General features: G+C 37.5%; 1 pseudogene; it reads right to left on the reverse strand.

The window, feature by feature from the left end:
- Positions 1–17,873, reverse strand: part of LOC122747191 — a 124,947-nt pseudogene extending 107,074 nt beyond the window's left edge.
- Positions 17,874–22,019: the final 4,146 nt, after the last annotated feature.

Raw genomic sequence — 22,019 nt, forward strand, 5'->3', positions numbered from 1 at the left:
AGGAATTTGGATTACAACCAATAATCATGTACCCAGCAAAACTCATTATAATTTTTCAGAGGAAAAAATGGGACTTTAATGAAAAAGAGGATCTTCAGGTATTCATGATGAAAAGACCTGAACTGAATGGAAAATTTGACTTGCAAATACAAGACCCTAGAGAACCATAAAAAATTGGATTTGTGGGGCATACCTGGGGTCGTGCAGTGGGTGACTGTCTTGTGTCTGAGGCTGAGTTTTGGCTGGGATTCCCCTGGGTCCAGGGTGGATGCTTTGTCCACTGTGTCACCTAGCTGCCCCATGATGACATCTTTAGGGTTAAATTAAGGGGTGAGGGGAATGCACTGAGGGAGAGGGAAGGGCAGAGTTGAAATCCTAAATGAAAGAAACAGGAAAGGGTTTATGGAGTAGGGGAAGAGATGGGGGAGTTACAGGGCAGTATATGAATTTTACACTCATCAGAAAAGGTTCAAAGACCTTAAACTCATCAGAGTTGCCTGAAGAAGGGATTAACACACACACCTAACGGGGTGGAGTAATCTATTTAATCTGAGCCTAACACTCATCAGAATTGACTCAAAGACTTCAATCTCATCAGAATTGGCTCAAGGAGGGAATAACATACACACTCAATTGGGTGGAGTAATCTCTCTAACCCTGCATGAAAATAGGAGGGGAAAGGGATAAAGAGAGAGGGGCTGGGGGCAGCTAGGTGGCACAGTAGATAAAGCACTGGCCCTGGATTCTGGAGGACCTGAATTCAAATCCAGCCTCAGACACTTGACACTTACCAGCTGTGTGACCCTGGGTAAGTCACTTAACCCTTATTGCCCTGCAAAAAGACAAAAACAAAAAACAAAAAAGAGAGAGGGGAAAAAGAAGGAAGGGCAGATTTGGGGAGGGGACAGACAGAAGAGAATCCCTTTTGAAGAGTGATAGGATGAAAGAAGATGGATAATAGAATAAATATCATAGGGAAGGGAATAGAATGGAAGGGAAACAGTTAACTGTAGTAATCATGAAAATGAGAAAGGGGGGAAATATTGTACAAAAAATTTTTATAGCAACTCTTTGTCCTGGCTAATAATTGAGAATCAAGGGGATGTCCATCAATTGAGGAATGATGGAAGAAGCTGTGGTATATGATTACAGTGGAATGGTATTGTGCTATAGGAAATGAAAAACAGGAGGATCCCAGAAAAACCTGGAAAGATTCATGAACTGATGTATAGTGAAGTGAGCAGAACTGGGAGGACATTGTGCATAGTGACAGCAGTATTGTTCAGTGAGCAGTTGTGAATGACTTAACTACTCTCAGAAATACAATGATCCAGACAATCCCAAGGGACTACTGATGAAGCTTACTATCCACCCCCATAGAAAAAACCGATAAAAAGAGCACTTGTAGATTGTACATATATAATCTGGTTGCTGTCTTGTGGAGGGTGGAGGAAAGGGAAGGAGGAAGGGAGAAAAATTTGAAACTCTAAATCTTATGAAAATGAAAGTTGAAAACTACCCTTACATGTAACTGGAAAAAATAAATGTTTGTTGCAAAAAAAAAAAACAAAAAACAACAACAACAACAAAAAAACAACTTAGTGATGACTCCATGAAGCCTTTGGTCACATCTATTGATATTTACTATACAAAAAAAAATCCTTTTAAATATTATTTATTAATTCACTTTAAATTGACAATAACACCTATGTAACATGTTAATGTAAATAACATACTTCATGGGAAATAACTAAAATTTAAAAACAAAAATAAATTATTAGAGAGAATAGTAGAGGGGTTTTTTTGTCCATTTGTTTACATTTTTGCACATGTAAATTGCAAATTGGTTTTATACCATCAATGCAAATATCAACCCAATAGTTTTAGGACTAACCATCAATTTTTTTTTAAAGTATTTGAATATAATGGCACCATTTGTATTTTTATAACAAGTGATTAATGATTAATTGGTGCTGATATTGGATGAATACAAGAAAACAGAAAGTTTTTTTAGATTTATCAATTCATAAGGCAAAAATATATTTCTGCAGATGAAATATTAACTCATTCTTTTTGTTCATACCTAGATAAATCTTTAATTCAAAGTTCTTATAGTCTGGAAAATGCCACTGTATACTCAAGAAAGAATGAGAGTGATAAAGTCAAATAACATTTGAGTTTTTATTATGAAAATAATTTTTACCTCACCTACTCCCTGAAGAGTTTTTGGAAACATCTAATACTTCCTGAAACACAATTTGAGAGACACTGGTATATTTCTTTTTTTTCTTAAACTAGGTATTTTTTATTTTTGTAAGTATTTATTGATTCCTGCTATTAATTTTATTAACATATAATTAGCCAAAACAATTTCTGATAATTTCCTTTGTTTCCTCATTTCTCTTTCCATTTTTTGCTCTACCTTTCTAACTTTATCTTCAAAGTCCTTTTTGAGATCCTCTGTGGCCTGAGACCAATTGCTTCAAACATGTTTGATTAAATAAAAATGTCAAAACTTTATATTATTTCTGCTTTATTTAGCATTTCTACATTTTTGGTGAGGTATTTGTCCAAGGTTTAAAAAAGATACTCTTGTATAAGTGTGATGCATGTAAACTCTTTCTATCCTGGATTCAGCAATTGTCAGATACATATACTGTATCTATTTTTTCTAATATTCTATTCAGTTCTTTACCTTTTTTTCATGCTTATCTTCTGGTTAGTTTTTCTGTCTGAAAGGGTTCTGATATCCTTCTTTGTATTACATATGTGCCTTTTTTTGTGATATCTTATGACATTTATGTGAGCAGTTTTTTTAAACTTTCCCTTCCATTTTCAGTTTAAATAACTCAGTTTCACATTCATAAGTTATATAGAAAATATAAATTTAATTTTCCCTCATTTGGTACATTTTCCCCTAACAACCTTACATTGTAATCAAGAAATTCACTCCCATTTTCCTCACAGCATATTCTATATAAATCACTTAATTTCCATAGACACCTTTCTCTTTAAAGCCCCTGCCTTCATTTGACATTGTTAATTGAACATCACTCGTATCTCTGCTATTTCTTTCCCAGGGATTCCTAGTCCCTACCAATGCTTTTTTGGTTTTTTTGTTTGTTTGTTTATTTTTTAGCATCCTCTTGAGGGTAAATTTTCTACTTTGTGAAGTGTTCAGCAGTTGTAATGGCTCAGGAGGATTTCCATCAAATCTCAGATATAAGGTTAATATTATTATTTTGGTAATCTTTAGAAGGGAGCCAAACTCTACCACTATTCATATTTTCTTCTGTTAACCTTAACTTCATGATCTTTACTTTTATGGCACCTCTAAATCCACATCGTCATTGGTTAGAGCACAAGAGCCTATTTCTTTCTCAGGTAGTCTAGTTTTGCACTATGCAGAAAGCAATATATACATATATAAAACTTTAAATGTTCTTCATTTTCTCTTCTTTACTTCATTCTCTATATCATGTTCTTCTACTAACCAACCTTCTGACTTAGATGAGCTTTTGCTTGTCTCTTCATATTCTTTTTCTTCTATCTTGAAGCACCTTCTTCCATTCTTCCAATAAACCTTACCGGATTACATGAAAAGAAGAAAAGTCCAGAAGTCAACTCTTTTATCTATTCTGTTCTAGCATAAGAAAACAACTTGTACTTTGTGTAGACAGAGGCATTATTTGTCACTAGCAGAAACATAAATTGAGTAGGTTGTATCTCAAAATTCTCCTTTTCCTCCATACTTACTAGAAACCAGAGCACCAGAACGGTGGACTGATCCAATCTACTATCTGTTTACTTCTCCTTTTCCTGCACCAGTCACTCAGTTGGCAGGTAAGTATTTCACAACCATTTATCAGGACATCAAGGTAGCTTAATAATGTGTCCTTGCTTTGTAATTGGCAGATTGCTACTTAAACCCAGCAGAAACAGAAGCTATATTCTAATGTTGTCTTAAAGGTCTTAAGTAGAAATCAACCAATCCATGAACAGGTATCTAAGTGTGTATTATATTCTAGACACTGAACTAAATGAAACTAAGTGAATTAGATGTAAAGATAGACAACTTGAAAAGTCAACACTTTCTCAGCTCCTTCAGTTACCTCTCTTCTGATAAGACTATAGAGAGAAGTGAAAAAAAAAAAAAGGAAAAAAAAGAGAGAAGTGATAAACTCTCCCCAAAGCCATCCATTATAAGGCCTCAGAACTTTCCAGGTAATGCTTTATTTTCTATTAGCTTCTCTAATTTCAATTAATCCAAGGGAAATTGTTCTAATTTCAACTCCACAAACATAATGCTTCTATGCCAGATACCCCTTGTGGTGCCTCCACTTCCCTTCCTTCACTTTTCAGTTACCTTTTGTGTACTGTCTTCCCCCATTAGATTGTAAGCTCCTTGGGAGCAAGAGCCATATTTTTTTTCAAAATTTGTATCAGAGCACTTAGCATAATGTCTAGCCCACAATAATCACTTAATAAATGTTTATTAATAAAGACAGTGAAGCAAGCCTTGCTCTCCCAGAGTTTACTGGGAGATTGGGAGAGAAAATATAAATATATTCAAAATAATGAATGCATGGAAGTTTATGGTTAAAAAGCAGTTGGGGAAATCCGGAAATACTGCATTTAGAAAGCACTATTTGAGATAAATTCTAAACAAAGTATGGCATTCTATAAATATAACTTTCAGCCAATTCTCCTTCCTCCTTCCTTTGATGTTCTTGCCTCTGTCTTTCCAGAAATGTGCCAATAAAGCTCTAACTAATGCACAAGGATTCTTTTAATATTTCTTTAAGAGCTTGCCTAAAAACTGACCATCATTTATCTCTCCCTACAAGTATAGACCACTTCTGTTTTGTCACAAAGGTTTTTCATAGTGTTTAGATAAATGCTTGCTAAGTTAGCGCCAGAGTAGACCTTCTTTGTTTTGTCTCAGTAGGTACACATTAAAAGTAGAACAGAAATGAAGCACTGACAGGATTTTCTGAGGTATGAACTAGCAAGCCAAATTTGTCACTCCATAATTGATTTCATGTTATGTTTAATAAACTCATATAAAATATTTTTCAAGGTTTCATTGTTATGTTTGCATGCTTATATCAGCAATTACATAATCACCTCTAATTTTAAATCCATTTTATTCTATAAATGTAATAATCTTCTTCTGAAAAAAATATAAAAATCCAATCCTTGAATATATTTTGACTATACAAAGCATGGAAGTTAATGTAATTAACTAAAATGATTCAATATAATGATTTTTTTTTCTCTGCAGAAGTAAAAAAAACCCAAAGAAATCATACCAACAAAGTTGTATGGATGGCAAATTTTTTATTTGTTTACCTTTGGTATTCAAACCGATTTCAAAAATGAGAAGAAGGGGATACAAATGCTTTAATAAAATATTCAGGACTTTTTTCCTTCCACAAGTGGGGAAAAATAATAATCACTTTGTAATATTTATCTGAAGCTAATGGAGGCTGGACATATAGAAATAGAGGAGAATTACTCTACTTGTGCTTTTCTCTATCATTTTGTATAGATATTTGATAGCAATATGCTGATTATAATTTTAAAATGTGTTTTCTTTCTGAGAAAGTTTTTCTAATTGCATTTTAAATTCATATAAATAAATATATTATTTCCTAATTATTTGTAGTTCTCAATAACAGAAGTATAGAACAGGTCATGTGACTGAAATCATTTTTTATAGCTAAATAACTAGTTCTAATTTAAACAAATAAGTTATATAGTTGACCTTGGAGGTCCTTTATGTACATTGATATTTTAAGTAGGTTGTGTGAATTGATGCAGAACAAAATGAGTGGAACCAGGAAAATAATTTATATAGTAATAATAATAGCATTGCAAAGAAAAACACATTTGAAAGACTTAAAATTTTTGCCCAACATAATAATCAAACATGATTCCAAAGGACCCATGATGAAAAATGCTACCCTGCTAGGAAAGAGATGATAGACTAAGATTTCATATTGAGATTTTTTTTTGACATGAGTAATAAAGAAATTAGTTTTGCTTGGCCATGCATAATTTTTTAAAGTGTTTTCTTTTTCCTCCCCACTCCCTACCACCCCATGGGGGAATGAAAAGAAAAACAAATACATTTTCATTAATTGAAAAAAAACTAAATAATATTTTTTAAAAATATGATATGAAAGTTCTAAGTGGAATTGAAAGATGATTCAACTTTGTGAAATAGAAACAAAGAAAGCAATTAAACTTAGGCTGTGTTAAGAAAGGCATATATAGCAACCCAGATTATGGAAGGATTGTTTCCCTGTAATCTACTCTGTTTGCATCATATTTAGAATATTATCTAAAATTTGAGTTCTTACATTTTAGAAAGGATCTTTATAACCTGGAGAGTGTCCAGCAGAAAACCAGGATGGTATAGGCCTTTAAATTCATTCTGCAAGTCCATGACACTAATAGTTATTTCCCCAAAGTACATTAAGGATAAATAGGGACTAACATGATCTAAACTGGCTTAAAATATGCCTTCTAAAACCAAAATTTATAAAGTACATACACACACACACACACGTGTGTATATATGTATATGTGTGTATGAATTTCTATTGGAAATGGAAACATCCTTATAGCATAGTAAAGCTATATGTTGGGGGGAAAAGGTATAATAGGAATATGGACTTAAAGGTGGAAAGGAATAGAGTGTCAAAAATGACAGTTAAACATTATTAGCTTATAAATAATCCTGAAAGACCCATCTTGTCCTCACTCCACGAATTAACTGCTATGGACTGTTCGAAGGATTCCATTAAGTGTCTTTTAAAGTAATGTGTACTTATAACTAACCACATATATACATATACATCTCTCTGTTCCCCCCTCATATATATATATATATATATATATATATATATGCATATATGTGTGTACATGTGCATATTCATATAAAAAATGCTAAATAGTGTGTATGTTGCACATTCTTTTTCTACAGATTCTGATATCCTATTTACTAAGGTATTTTAGTCTACTAAAGTGCCATACCATAGTAATCTTTTCACCCTGGAAGCTTACTCCATCCCTTGAGGACTTCTTAAATTGGAATTATCCTTGACCCCTGGGTCTACCTTTGGATTGACTGGTTCTTCTCAAACTCTCCAATTTAAAGAGAAGGTTCAAACCAAAGATGTTTTCATTACCTTCCACGATGAACTATTGATTCATTTCCACTTTCTTTATCTATGATGGCCACTGCTACTTAGTAATATATCCTCATTTCCACCCCCTACTTTCAGTTCTCTTTTATGTATTTTCTTCCCCCATTAGGATATGAATTCCTTTGAGGGCAGGGCCTAATTTTCTTTCTTCTTGTATTGTATTCTCGGTACTTAACACAGATTCTAGCAAATGTAATCACTTAATCAATATATGTTGACTGATAGTTGACTGAATTCCTACTATTTTCCTGTAGTCCTTCCAGATTCTCTAGAACTATGCTTATCTGACTATTTTAAGTTTTGCTTCTCTACTGATTTCTGTTTTCCAAAAATTAATTACATTTAATTCCTTCCTGACCTTTTCTAAAAATGCTTTGGATAGAGTCAGGGAGGATTTTATCTTGAAGAAATAGCAGAGCCCTCAGTCAGAACACAGATGGAGGTAAAGCTATTCAGGACTTTCCCATCTAGCCCCATGAAAATACATCTGACCCAGAGAACTCTGATCTTATTTAGATCTGGAATGGTGTACCCAATTTCGGAGAGATTCCCAGTTGATTTACTAAGACATTATATAGCTCAATAATTAGGAAACTGAGACAAGATGTGAGTTACATGAATGGCTTATGGGGCTAATGGTTTATGGTCTGAAGAAATCTTTCTTATGAGGCTGCCAGTTTAGACCTTACAATAGCCCCTCTGATAATGGGGCTACTAAATGATAGTTCTTCTGGAATAAACTTTGTTTTCCTCAGTGAGTCTTTTGTGTAAATATTTTTTTGCTTCTTGGAATTCTAATCCAAACACTAATTAAACACTTTAGTAGACTAAAAGTCCTTAGTAAATAGGATATCAGAATCTGTGGAAAAGGAATGTGCAAAATACACATTATTTAGCATTTTATGTGAATATGCACATGTATACACATATATGTAAGTGTACACACATATATACGCATATATAGAGATGTATACATGTGTGTGTATGTGTGTGTATATATATATACACACACATTATATATGTATGTATATATATATATATATATATATATATATATATATATATATATATATATATATATATATATATATATGTGGTTAGTCATAGGTACACATTACTTAAAAAGACATTTATTGGAATCCTTCCAACAACAAAAAATTTAGTCCAGATTTGGGGAAAATAAAAGAACAAATATAATTAGAACTAGATTCTTGCCTGGCAATGTAAGAGTTTGAGAATCCTAGAAGTATTAATCACATACTCTGAAACACATGTTACTAATCTAAATATACAACCCTGATATAAATTTTGTCATTGATTTATGAACCCTGACAGTGGACCTGATGATTTGGGATCTCATAACCAGAACAAAATAAAGTGATTCAAGGAAATCTGATGTGTGATCTTCCCTGACTATGCAAACTGATTGTGAGAATGTGTTTATTCTTTATTTTAGTATATTCCAAAAAAGAATATGGAAAGAGACCCTGAAAGTCAATGAACATTTAACATACAAAGAGCATTACTTAAATTTAGTAGTCTTGACTTTTTGGTATTAAGATGAGATTTTCCTTAGCATTCTAAATAAATAAAATTGCAATAGACAACCAATTCCAGTAGACTGAATTCTACACTAAAAATCTTCAGTTATAAACTAAAAATCAAGAATACAAATAGGAACAAAACTTAAATTAATTTTTAGGTCCCTATAAATTCATAACTAAAGGCAACTCATCCAAGCAAAATGGGATACAGAATTATCTGGTGAATTTTAGCTGGGAAGGCAGCCAATCCAGATAATTCAGACCATGTACAATTTGGGCTGAATTATCTGCTTTGTTTCTTATGGGAATATAAGACATTTTTTGGCAATGAAACTGATTAATCTTTGCCTGTTCAGTCCTTACCCTCACTTTTAAAGCTACCAAGATGGTATTGGGAAAAAGCATCATGATTCATCAGGGATTTTAGGATTGAAACCAACTCACTTCAGGGAATTAATCAAAACAGGAGGTAACAGTTTTTGAAGTTGGAACAGATTTCAGTGGAGATAACCTAGCATGATTTCATCAGCAAATCTTTTGGCAAGGGGCATATTTGAGTTAGTTTGAGGATTTTTTAAAAAATTTATGAGATAATCATGTAGTATGGGGCTGTGGAAGAATCCAAAGGGCTTGCCTCAGTTCTTGCATAACACTCCGACATATTGTCTGCCTCCTCCTTTTCTCTAAAGATAGAGATGGGGTTACTTAACTACTAAATAAAAGTAAGACATGAATAACAATTGCACCAGCTGTTATATCTTCTTCAAAATATTTTATTCAAGACATTTTCTCTTCCTTTCATTTGAAAGATTAAGTTGGCTTAATATTTTGTTGCATATTATTCATCACTTTTTTGTTTGATATGAGTTTTAATTTTTCTCTTTCAGGTGCACAAATCCCAAAGTGAATGGAAGCTTATTAGTCAGAGAAGTTCTTTCATCTTCTCCATCAAATCCCTTTTTGAAAGCACAGACCATGAATCAGACAGGCATGTCTGCTTCACAAAGATTTTTTTTTAATGTTCTCTTGTCAAGAGGATAAACCGAAAAGCTGGTCATATTCTGTTGTTGCCTTCATAGAAATCTGCCTTACTGAAAAATGTGGACCTTGACATTTTTGGCATGTATCTGATTAATGATGCAGCTTCATCAGGCTATTTACCATGAGGCTGCTGCCAGTTTCACAATCTGAGTACAAAGATTGATAGCATTGTCATATCTCATGGCTTTATCAGAATACAAACACATAATCCAATCCTTTTTTGCAGAGAACTTTCAGGTGGCTATAAGGACCACATTACCTTTTTAATTAAACAATACCTGTCAACACCTACATAGACACAGAAACACACACCAGCATACACACAGATAGATAGTTGCTTATTGTTATGCTTGAGTTGTTTTATATACTGAGAAATTTCAGAAATAGCTACAATGAAAAATCAATTAAAAACCCTTTATTATTAGGGTTTAAACCTTGGTTATTTACCCTTTGTTATTAGGACTCTAGGAGGGAGAGAAGAGAGTGATACAAGGGAAAATCTAGATTATATAAAAACAAAATATCAATAAAATATATTTTTTAAATTAAATAAGTGCAATGCAATTAGCTTTAAAAATCTTGGAAAAATCAAGGTCTTTATTATATTAAAAATAAGAGTTGCATGTGAAATATATAAACTTAATATTTTCTATAAGTTTGGTGAATATAAAATAAATCAGACTTTTTTTAATGGTATGGAAATTATATGATCTAGTTAACCCTGATAATTTCCTGAGATGAGACAACAAAGGGGTCAAATACCTTGTACACAGTCTCATAGTAGCTTAACATTGAACAAAGTTTTTGCCTTGATTCTCTCACTTTTAGCTATTTCCTCAACAATAAGCTACCTGAAGAGTAGTATTTAATCTTCATTAATCAACAAGTATTTTATCTGATGTCTATCAGTATCAGACAGTGCTCTTTATTCTTTTTTTTTTTTTTTTGGTGGGGCAATGAAGGTTAAGTGACTTGTCGAGGGTCACATAGCTAGTAGGTGTCAAATGTATGAGATCAGATTCGAACTCAGGTCCTCCTGAATCCAAGGCTGGTGCTTTATCCACTGTACCACCTAGCTGCCCTGATCTTTGTTCTTTATATTGTGGTAAAAAACATGAAAGTTTTTTAACAGTCGGTTAGGATAACTGAAAGACACCAGTTTTTGAAGGACCACCCTTTCAGGGAGGAGACCAATGACATGAGCTACGCACTGCCAGTCCGCCTGCTACACACGTCAGACTGCCTGCTAGCACTCTACTTCCGGGGTGCGAGCTTAAAAGGCAAGGAGAGAACGGAAGTAGAAACTTTTTCCTGCTCTGCTGGTCTCCTGACTGCGCTGCACAGGCTGATGCTGACGAGAGATCGACTGGGCCCGGCTCGAGGTTAGCAGCAGCACGAGCTTGACACGGCCTCTCTCTCTCCCCAAAGGTGGCCTTGGGCTTTTGGTGAGTTTTATATGGAATATAGACTAAGCTTACACTTAAGATGATTTGTATTGTATTTCTACTTTCCTATCCTTCTAATCAACATCACCTTGTGACTACCATACAATAAAAGCTCTAACTAGAAAACCAGAAGCTTCTTCCATTTACTAGTCTGGGAGATAAATTAAGGGAAAGGTTAAAGAGGGGAGATTTATGATCTAATATCCAATTTTAAATCTCAAAATACGAATTTTTCGTATTGTCTTTTTTTTTCTTAAATATCGTATTTCTTTTCTTTCGATAATAAAAGCTGGTTAACATAATTGTATGTGTTTGTCTGTGCACACACATGTGTAGGTTTCTCTTCAGTATTAAAATTGTGTTGTTAGATACTTCAAGTGGCATCTGAAGTGTAGTCATGTGATAAAGGTTATACAGACATTGTTAAGGAGCTGGTCTAATTGGATGAAAATTCAGGTGCCAAATGTAGATGAAAAAGACTTATCAGGTCTTTAAAAAAAAGCTTTAAACATGACTTACTTAAAAATTTTAAGGCCAGCAGAAGATAGTATCTGAATAAACATGTTTTATTGCTCATTTTGAAAGGAAGTAATGAAAAGACAAAGGCAATTAAAAATGAGGTCTATATCTTAAATAGGCTACTTCTAGTGAGTAAAACAATGAAATTTAAAAGATGGTTACTACCTTTAAACATGTTTGAGATACTCTGATTCTTCTGTGGATCATGATTGCATGGACATTGTTTAAAATCTAAATTGTGGGTTCTAATCTGCCCGCCCACCCCAGTCTTGTGGGGGAAGCTGGCTAAAATCACTGATAAATTCAACAAGAGTTTAGGCTTTTAAAGATTTATTAAAATATATATTATAAGTTAGTGGAGAGAGAGAGAGAGAGAGAGAGAGAGAGAGAGAGAGAGAGAGAGAGAGAGAGAGAGAGAGAGAGAGATTGAGAACAGATTCCTTATAGCATGGAAATCCTAGTTCAGATCTAATTTGGTATAGCTAGAGAGAAAGAAAGCAATTTCCTTTCATAGCAGCCCACATGAAATCTCTCACCGCCAAGCCGGTGTCCGAAGGACTAAGAAGGCCCCAACCCCTCCTTCTTCCTCTGCCACCACCAAGTCAATTCCAGATGAAAAGAGAAAGATCCTCAGCAGCTTCTCCCAGAAGCTCTCTGAGAAACAGGAAGCAGAGCCATCCACATACACATCTCCAAGCTAATTGGCTGGTAGCTCTGATTGACAAGTCCCACAGGTGGTTCTATAGATCACATGTTTTCTCTTCATGGTGTAGCTTCCCTACAGTATCTCTCCAGCAGGGGTGCCATTCCAATTCTCACAACATAAACAGTCTTTCTAATTTAATTTAATTCACAGGATTATAAACCTAGAGCTGGAAGAGACTTCACAGGTCTTTCATTTTACAGTTGAGGAAACTGAGGCCCAGGAAAGTGACTTGATCATGGTCTGATAGTCATATTGTAGAGGTAGAATTTGAAGCCAGATCCTTTCACTACAGAGTCATCCCACTCTCCATTTCTCACTATCTGAAGTTAAAACAGTGTTTATGGAATGTCAGACTTAAGGGTGAACCCTTTTGTTGTTCAGTCATTTCAGTTGTATTTGATTCTTTCTGACCTAATTTTGAGTTTTCTTTATAAAGTATTGCAGTAGTTTGCCATTTCCTTCTCCAGTTTATTTTACAGATGAGAAAACCGAGGCAAACAAGTTTAAGTGATTTGCCCAGGGTCACACAGCTAGTAAGAATCTGTGGTCAGGCTAATCCAAAACCTTATAGATCACTAAATCCAGTTCCTTTCTTTTATAAATAAGGGTGGCTAAGGCACATAGAGGCTAAATAAATCATGCAGGGTTTCACATATCCAAAGTGAGAGAACTGCTTTCAAACACAGCTCCTCTAACTACAAATCCAATCTAAACCAACACATATTTACTAGATAAGCAAGGTTTTGTTTTGTTTTTTTTTTGGGTGGGAGGGGGTAATGAGGGTTAAGTGACTTGCCCAGACACAGCCAGTGTCAAGTGTCTAAGTGTTAAGGGCTAAAATTCTAGCTAAACTGTCTAAAATATCTAATGAGTGGTCGCCAATAAATTATAAGCTTTAGCAAGAGTTAGACTTTTAAGCATTTATTAAGGAGAATAAGAATTTGGTAAAGAGAGAGAAAAAGGCCTAAATTCCTAGCTATTAAAGGGAGAGCACATTTCTAGCTCCGCTCTCCACCAGAGTCCAAAGGAAAGAGCCCGAGACTCAGCGCCAGTCTCTTCCTTCCTCCTCCCACTAGTCTGCGTCACTTCCTCCCCGCCAAAGAAAAGACTCCTGGTCTTGCCCTCAAAGACCTTCGCTTCATGGGCAGAACTCTTCTACAGTAAGTATCCAGCAGGTGGCGTTATTCCAATCGTTACAGTCCCCCCTGTTGTTCCTCAAGAAAATGTTTCCTTGACGGAACAGTAAAAAGAATATAATAACTATTGCTAACTAATAATATGTGAACAACAATATAGAAAAGGAAGAGAGGAAAGTTTTGTCCAGAGGGGTGATTTTTTTTTTTTGTCCTCATGAACCGACGCTTTGACATTGGTCTTGCAAAGGGAGGGCCTCTGCAGAGAATACATGTTACAGATGGTGTATATTATAACAGAAAGAGAAAAAAAAACACAACAAAAACAACAAATCAAAACTGTTCATTTAAAGTCTCTGAAAGTCTTTTCTCAGATGTCCTCTAGGTGTAGTCGTGGAATGGAAGTCTTTTCAGGGGTTGATGTGTGGATGCTGGTAATCAGCCAGGAAAACTTCCTACAAAATTGAGCTTAACACAACTTTAAAATAGCTTTGTCAATAATCAAATCAAACAATGAAAGTTCTCAAAAACATGTCTAAGGGAATACAGAATCTTAGTTGTTACACATGAAACATATAATAAAACAAAAATTGAAACATTCTTTAAAATTATAATATTACTATAGTCCCCCCTTATGGAGGGTATTTGAGAAGACAATTGCTGCGATATTAATTTTTAAAAATAATTTTTATCTTTGTTTCATCACTTTTTGCATCATCTGCCTAATTATCCTCATGCCATTATGAGAAATTAAAAAATCTAATATAATTGGTAACAGGTGTCAAGGCCAAATTCAACACTGTATTTATCATGACACCTGAGATAATTATGGGGGTTACCATAAAAGAACAGAGAAATGATGGGATATGAGCATTCCCACACTTGAGCAATATGTACTGCCCATACAGTATGCCAGGCTTAAAATAGGTGGATGGAATATATGTCCATGCCACCGAACATATTGGAAGAAACTGAGTCAGACTTAATCAGATGCATGGGACTGAGATGTCCATGGCATCAGGCATATAGGAGGGAGCATGGAAGCCAGGTGTAGAAGTGAGATGGGTGGGATGAATACTTCCAGCCATCTGTACAATATTGTGGGGAAAAATAAAATAAAATATTAAACCAAGAGAATCCAACCTCAACATTTGTCAAAAGCCGTTCCCTCGGCCATACCTTGACTTCATGCATGTCTCCCCTCATGTGACAGTTCAGTGTCTGCTCTTGCATGTATTCCTCTTGTGATTGGATGGCACCTTGGCCAACTGGCATCTGATAACTCAGAATAAAGGTAATTAGTGTCTTAAATGATAAGTTCCCATAATCCAAGTCTCATATGGATTTAAAAATTGAGGATAATAAATGATTGCAAAAAATGTGAATACATCTTGACTCAGAACACAATATATAATTATGCAACAATTTCAAATAATACCCTTTTTTACTTAGTATACAATTACTTTTGTGAAAAATCTGAACATATTTAAATATAAGTTAAAGCACAACAGAATCTCAAAGAACTTTTTTTTTTGAAAATAGAAAACTTTTACAAATGTTCCCCTCTTTTTTTTTTTTTTGGGAATATGCTTATCAAAAATAATACTTCTAGAATCAATTTACACTTGCCATGGCAACCAATTTGCCACGGAAATGCTTTAAAGAGTTTGATCAAATAATCAGTTGAGAAAAAATAACAAAAACAAACAACTCAGAATATGGGAGCACAATACTCCCAGAATTAACATTGTATAATAAAATCAAAACCATCTTGCAATGTTTCAAAATTAGATAGACAAATGAATAGAAGAAAATACACATGGAACAATAAAAGACAATGAAATTCAAACTAAGGAAGTCTAAATGAATATGAACTTAATATCAATAAGAGTATTATAAAATATAAACTTGATCACATGACTATAAAAAGCTTTTACAAATATTCTCCTTGTTTTAAAAACTAAGTATAAAACACAATCTCAAAAGCATGAAAATCTCTATGAAAATAAACCCATACCATTAATTTCAAAATGTAGATGTAATAGCATAGAAATCCTATGTAACCTCTGAACTGACATTAATAATCTGAGTGAATTCAGAACACTTTTGATTCCGATATCTAAAATCCCCAATACTCATATCAATACCTTGCTGCTTACTTCTACATTTCTGTAAAATATGTACCCTTCCATGGCAAAAGAAGCGGAGTCTTGAACTATGGTGATGATTGTCATTCTTATTCAGCTTAAGTTTTTCTTCTTTAACCCCTCTATATTGTCTGTCGGGCTTTTCACCATACAAACGCTTTATAAGATTACTAATTAAAGACAAAAGCAGGTTAGCAAAATTATGAACAAAACGAGCATATCTGGAATTTAAAGAGTTTTCTAAGATTGTCTCAAAAGCACAGCCAGGCTGGGGAAGGGCTGAGCCTGAAGCTGCAAATGTAGTTAGAGAAAGTTGGGCATGAGCATTAGATCTTTGGACTTCCCGGGCTGGGGAAGCAATGGGCTTGGCCATGGGAGGAGTAGAGGGTGGGGTCTGGAGAGGAGGGGAGGGACCAGCGCAATTTGAATCAGACTTGATTTTGAACTCAGGCCTGGATTCCTCTTCCCCCACTTTGCCTCCAGGTGCTAGGGGATTAAAAGCTTCTAGAGGGTGGGTCATTGCCTCCAGGCATGCAAAATTAGAGCAACAATTAGTGTTAGAACTGGGAAAAGCTGCAGGAATCTCTTCAGGTTTCTCTGAAAAAGCATGGTTGGGAGAGGGAGAGATATTTCCTTGTGTGAGTAAGTTGCTGGCTCTTTTAACAAAAATAAAAAGAAAAATAGAAAATCCACAAAAACAAAGCATTAACATGATCTTATCTCCCATTTGTCTGGTTAAACAGACTAAAATCAAAAATAGGGTAATTAGGGAGTTTAAAAGGTCCATTCGAAAAAATTTAAAGGAAAAACACAGCCAGTACACCAGTACTTAGCAGTTAAAGGGAGAGGGAGGGGAAATTTCTTACCCAACCAGCAGATCAGAAGACTGAGGGTTAGCTTTCCTCTTCGTGGTCAGCCATCTGTTAAGGGCTAAAATTCTAGCTAAACTGTCTAAAATATCTAATGAGTGGTCGCCAATAAATTATAAGCTTTAGCAAGAGTTAGACTTTTAAGCATTTATTAAGGAGAATAAGAATTTGGTAAAGAGAGAGAAAAAGGCCTAAATTCCTAGCTATTAAAGGGAGAGCACATTTCTAGCTCCGCTCTCCACCAGAGTCCAAAGGAAAGAGCCCGAGACTCAGCGCCAGTCTCTTCCTTCCTCCTCCCACTAGTCTGCGTCACTTCCTCCCCGCCAAAGAAAAGACTCCTGGTCTTGCCCTCAAAGACCTTCGCTTCATGGGCAGAACTCTTCTACAGTAAGTATCCAGCAGGTGGCGTTATTCCAATCGTTACATAAGGCTGGGGGCAGCTAGGTGGCCCAGTGGATAGAGCACCAACCCTGGATTCAGGAGGACCTGAGTTCAAATCTGGACTCAGACACTCAACACTTACTAGCTGTGACCCTGGGCAAGTCACTTAAGCCCAATTACCTTGTAAAAAAAAACAAAAAAACAACAAAAAAGTGTCTAAGACTGGATTTGAACTCGGGTCCTCCCGAATCCAGGGCCAGTGCTTTATCAGCTGCCTCACCTAGCTGCCCACCAACACATAGACACACACACACACATATATATATAAAATATTTATTATAACTGACCCACTGCATTAAAATGATTTTACTCAAGCACACTCAAATGGTGTCTCAGGTTTCATTTTCATTTCTTCTTCTTGCCCTTTGGAGGCTCAGGAGGCTTCCCTTCAGCTAGGGCCAGCTGTTTGAGTTCCAACAGTTTAGCCACCTCAGCGGCCACCTGGGCTTTTTCTGCTTTCCGTGCCTTCAACTCTCGGACAACGTTGCACTGTTTTGTCACTGCATTTGTTAGTAGCTTGAACTTCTCAGGATTGGCTAGTTGGAGGGGGGGGGGCGGGGAGGCGGGGGGCTTCTGCCTTGGAAACTTTGGCCTGGCCCTCAACAAAGCGCTTCCTCAGGCTTTCAATCTGATCGATTTCTAGCTTCTGGAACAAGGGACTAACTATCCCAATCTGGTGCCCAGTGGACAGGAAGCATGTTAAGTCGGTAGGCAGGACAGCATAGGCTGCCAGTGGCAGCTGGAGCTGGGCCTGGATAGTTGTGCGGACTGTCGGAATGTAGGGCTGCATCATGAAGGAGAGCAGGGCAGCCATGTTCACTGCCACGCCTGTCACCGTGCCCACACGGAGTCGATCGGCTTCACTGCCCTTGATCCACTTCCAGGGCTCGTTCACCTGAAGTGCCGTTCACGGCACTTGCGATGCCATGAGATGGTAAGGATACAGCGAAGGGCATCTCTGATCTTCACCTTCTCCAGCAGTTGGTGGTACTGTCGGAGCTCCAGTGTGACATGGGCAAGTAGTCGCTGGTCATCCGGAGTTAGCGTCATCTTTGGCACACAGCCCCCAAAAAACTTACACACAAACATCCCAGGTCTGTTGACAAAGTTACCCAGGTTGTTGAGTAATTCGGAATTATTGTTGAGCATCAGGTCAGTCCAGGAGAATGAAATGTCCTGGCTTTCAGGCCGAACATAGAGCAAGTAGAAGCGCCAGATGTCAGAAGGGATGCCCGTGTTTTGGGCCATGTCCCCAAACACCCCCACACCTCTGCTCTTAGAGTACTTCCCATCCTCATAGTTCAGGTATTCTGTGGCAATGAGGTGGCCGACCAGGGTATAGTTGTCTTCTGCTCCAAGAGCTGAGCAAGGGAAGACAACACTGTGGAAAGGCACATTGTCTTTGGCCATAAACAGGTAGAGCTCCACCTCTTCTGGATTCTTCCACCACTGTTCCCATTGGTCAGTATAGTTGGCTGTGATGGACTGATAACCAATTGTGGCATCAAACCAAACATAAAACACCTTGTCCTGGAAGCCCTCTAGGGGAACGGGGGTACCCCATTTGAGGTCACGAGTTATACACCGTGGTTTGAGCCCATCCCGGATCCATGACCGAGCCACAATCGAGCGTTGGGTGTCCAGTCACTGCTGGGGAGAGTCCTGCCCAGCCACTTCTCCAGGCGTTTCTCCAGCTTGGGCAGGTCCAGGAATAAGTGCTGGGAAGATTTCACCACAGGGGATTCCTGGCAGATCTTACACTGAGGCTTCTTTAGCTCATTGGCATTGATGAGCTTACCACACTTGTCACACTGGTCACCACGGACCTCCTCATAGCCACAGAAAGGGCACACGCCCTCCACAAATCGGTCAGCAAGGAAGCGCTCACACCGCTCACACCGCAGCTGTTCCACTGTGTCCTTGAGCAAGAAGCCCCTCGACAACAACCTCTGAAAGATGTCTTGAGTGATCTTAGTCTGAAGAGGGGTGGTGGTCCGTCCAAAAAAGTCAAAGGAAATGTTAAATCAGCGATAGATGTTAGCATGGATGATGTGGTACTTGTCACAGATCTGCTGCGGTGTTAGGCCCTCCTCCATGGCTTTAGTTTCCGTTGCTGTCCCCTACGCATCTGTCCCACACAAGTACAAAGTATTCCACTGCCGTAGTCGGGAGTACCTGGCAAAGACATCAGCACTAAGGACACAACCGATGATGTTGCCAAAGTGCGGGACATTGTTGACATAAGGAAGGGCACTGGTGATGAGTACATTCCTTTCTCCAACTACCAGCAACACTGGGTTCTGCCGAGGTCTAAGCGGAGGCAGAGACTCCAGTCCTTGCTCCCAAGCTGTAACCGCTGTGGCGAGGTCCTCAGAAAGCGTGTGAGCAGACAGCTCATCCTTCTCTGGCTCGTTACTGACTGGTCTCTCTAAGGGAACAATGGGCTGTGGTTGTCTTTGCAGATATGCCCGGAGAGCCAAGGCCCCCTTGCTTTTGCAGCACAAATTCAACTGCCTGCTGGCACGGTTCAAGGACACTCAGGATCCGGAACCAGGTCTGCAAAGCAGTAAGTTCATCAGGAAGGTAAGTTGGATCTTGGAGTAATGGGTACAGAGCTCCCCACAGAACGATATCAGCCAAAGACTCTGAATCTCTCCAGCCAGGAAAGGGCAACTCCGCCGACTCAGGCTGTGGTCGATGTGGATCAATGCCCTTCGTACAGGAGAAAGGACATCCTCTCCCTTCTTTCCCTGGACCACCAAGTTGTAGAGGGCAACGGAAAGAACAGGCTGTAGCTCAGATGTCTCCCATTCCAGCCACTGGTTAGTGAGGTCATCTTGCTCCCAACCAGATAATAAAAAGAAATACTGGGGCAGCTAGGTGGTGCAGTGGATAGAGCACTGGCCCTGGAGTCAGGAGTACTTGAGTTCAAATCCGGCCTCAGACACTTAACACTTACTAGCTGTGTGACCCTGGGCAAGTCACTTAACCCCAATTGCCTCACTAAAAAAAAAAAAATTTAAAAAAAAGGAAAAAAAAATAAATACCTGCAAATTGCACTGGTAGAAAAGAGGTAGTGACCACTGTCTAGTTTCAGAACTGGAAGTTTAGGCCGAGTCAAGAATGGGGCCATACGCTCTTCGGGGCCCATGGTGCTGATGAGCAGCTCGCCCCTGGCCCCTGCCCGCCCGGCCGCGGCCAGGACAGGCAAGTTCCCTGGAGCACCGTCGCTCATGAAAAGCCATATGTTGACTTCGAGCAGTCGCTTATGCAACAGGAACCGGCTTCCCCCCCAACACATATTTATTAAGCACCTAAAATGTGCTAGGTACTGTGCTAAGCACTGAGGATATAATTATTAAAAGAAAGAGTCCTTGCCCTTAATGAGTTTACAATCTAAAGGGGAGACAACACGTAAAAGGAATCAAGGAAAGAGGTGGGTAAGAGGACAGCAGGGGGTTTCTTATGCAGGAGTAAAAATCAGATAGAGCAGTTTATGCTAAGATGAGTTATTTGAGTCCAGTTTCTGCTCTTTATAAAGGAAAACATTGAAAGGAGTTTGGTACTCTGACCTGCAGCCCTCCAAACAAGAAGGAAGAGGAAGTTGAGGGAGGTGGAGATAATCACCTTGAGTTAGCAGTGTGCTGGTGAGTTTAGAAGTGGTAAGCTTATCCTGGGAGGGGAAGTTTGTCCCATGGAGTTGAAAACAGGCAGAGCAGCAGATGCAAAATGGAGTGCAATATCTGTATCTATTTTCTACTGTTCCACAAGCACCTCTAACTTAATTCAAGTGTCCAGTATAGTGTTTAGTAATCCAATTAAGCAGTTGGATTAAGCACCCACTTTTTATAAAAAATTGAGCAAGTCATCAGGGATACAAAGATAAAATTAAATAATCCAGTATCTCAAAGGGCCCATTTATTTATTTACTTATTCATTCATTAATTTATTTCTTTTTAATTCATTCATTCATTTGTTTATTTCTTTGTGTTTTTTTTTTTTACTTTTTATTTGTGGGGCAATGAGGGTTAAGTGACTCCCAGGGTCACACAGCTAGTAAGTGTCAATTGTCTGAGTTCAGATTTGAACTCAGGTCTTCCTGAATCCAGGGCCAGTGCTTTATCCACTGCCTCATCTAGATGCACCACTCAAAGGGCCTTATTTTCTACTGAGGAGACAACATTTAAGGAATGAGATCACAAACCCACCTAAACTTCCCATCATCTACAATTCCAACCATTTATTTATGTAAACCCTTCATAGAGAATTCCTATTATTATGGACAATTTTTTCTGAATTTTATATATTCCCAGATATCAATGCTGAATTTGGGCTATACATCTATTATTGCTTTCCTTCACCATACAGTACCTCAGCAGCATCATAGATTCAGAGTTGTAATAGATCATAAAAGCCATCAGGTCCACTCAGTCTCATTTTACATGTGAGGAAACTGAGGCAAAGATAATTAAAATGATTTTCCTAGTATCACCTATTTCATGTGCCTGAGGTGGGGTTTGAACTCATCTTCCTGACTCCACATCCATCACTCTAACCACTGATTTACCTCTTAAAGAATATCACTCATTCCATGCCTTTTTGTTTTGTTTTGTTTTGTTTTTTGGTGAGGAAATTGGGGTTAAGTGACTTGCCCAGGGTCACACAGCTAGTAAGTGTTAAGTGTCTGAGGCCGCATTTGAACTCAGGTCCTCCTAACTCCAGGGCTGGCCACTGAGCCACCTAGCAGTCCCCCATGCCTTTTTATTAATGATAGAGAGAGGCAGAGACAGAGACACACACACAGAGAGACAGAGACAGGGAGAATGAGAAAGTACTACCTGGAAAAATACTGACAACTGATCCAAATGGGGCTATTATGCCATGTCTGAGATATGACCAACAACTCAGAAAGTCTTTAGTAGAATGATGAACTTTTAGATCAGGAAGAAAAATGCACTTG

The sequence above is a fragment of the Dromiciops gliroides genome, chromosome 1, assembly GCF_019393635.1.
Source record: "Dromiciops gliroides isolate mDroGli1 chromosome 1, mDroGli1.pri, whole genome shotgun sequence".
NCBI classification, from domain to species: domain Eukaryota; kingdom Metazoa; phylum Chordata; class Mammalia; order Microbiotheria; family Microbiotheriidae; genus Dromiciops; species Dromiciops gliroides.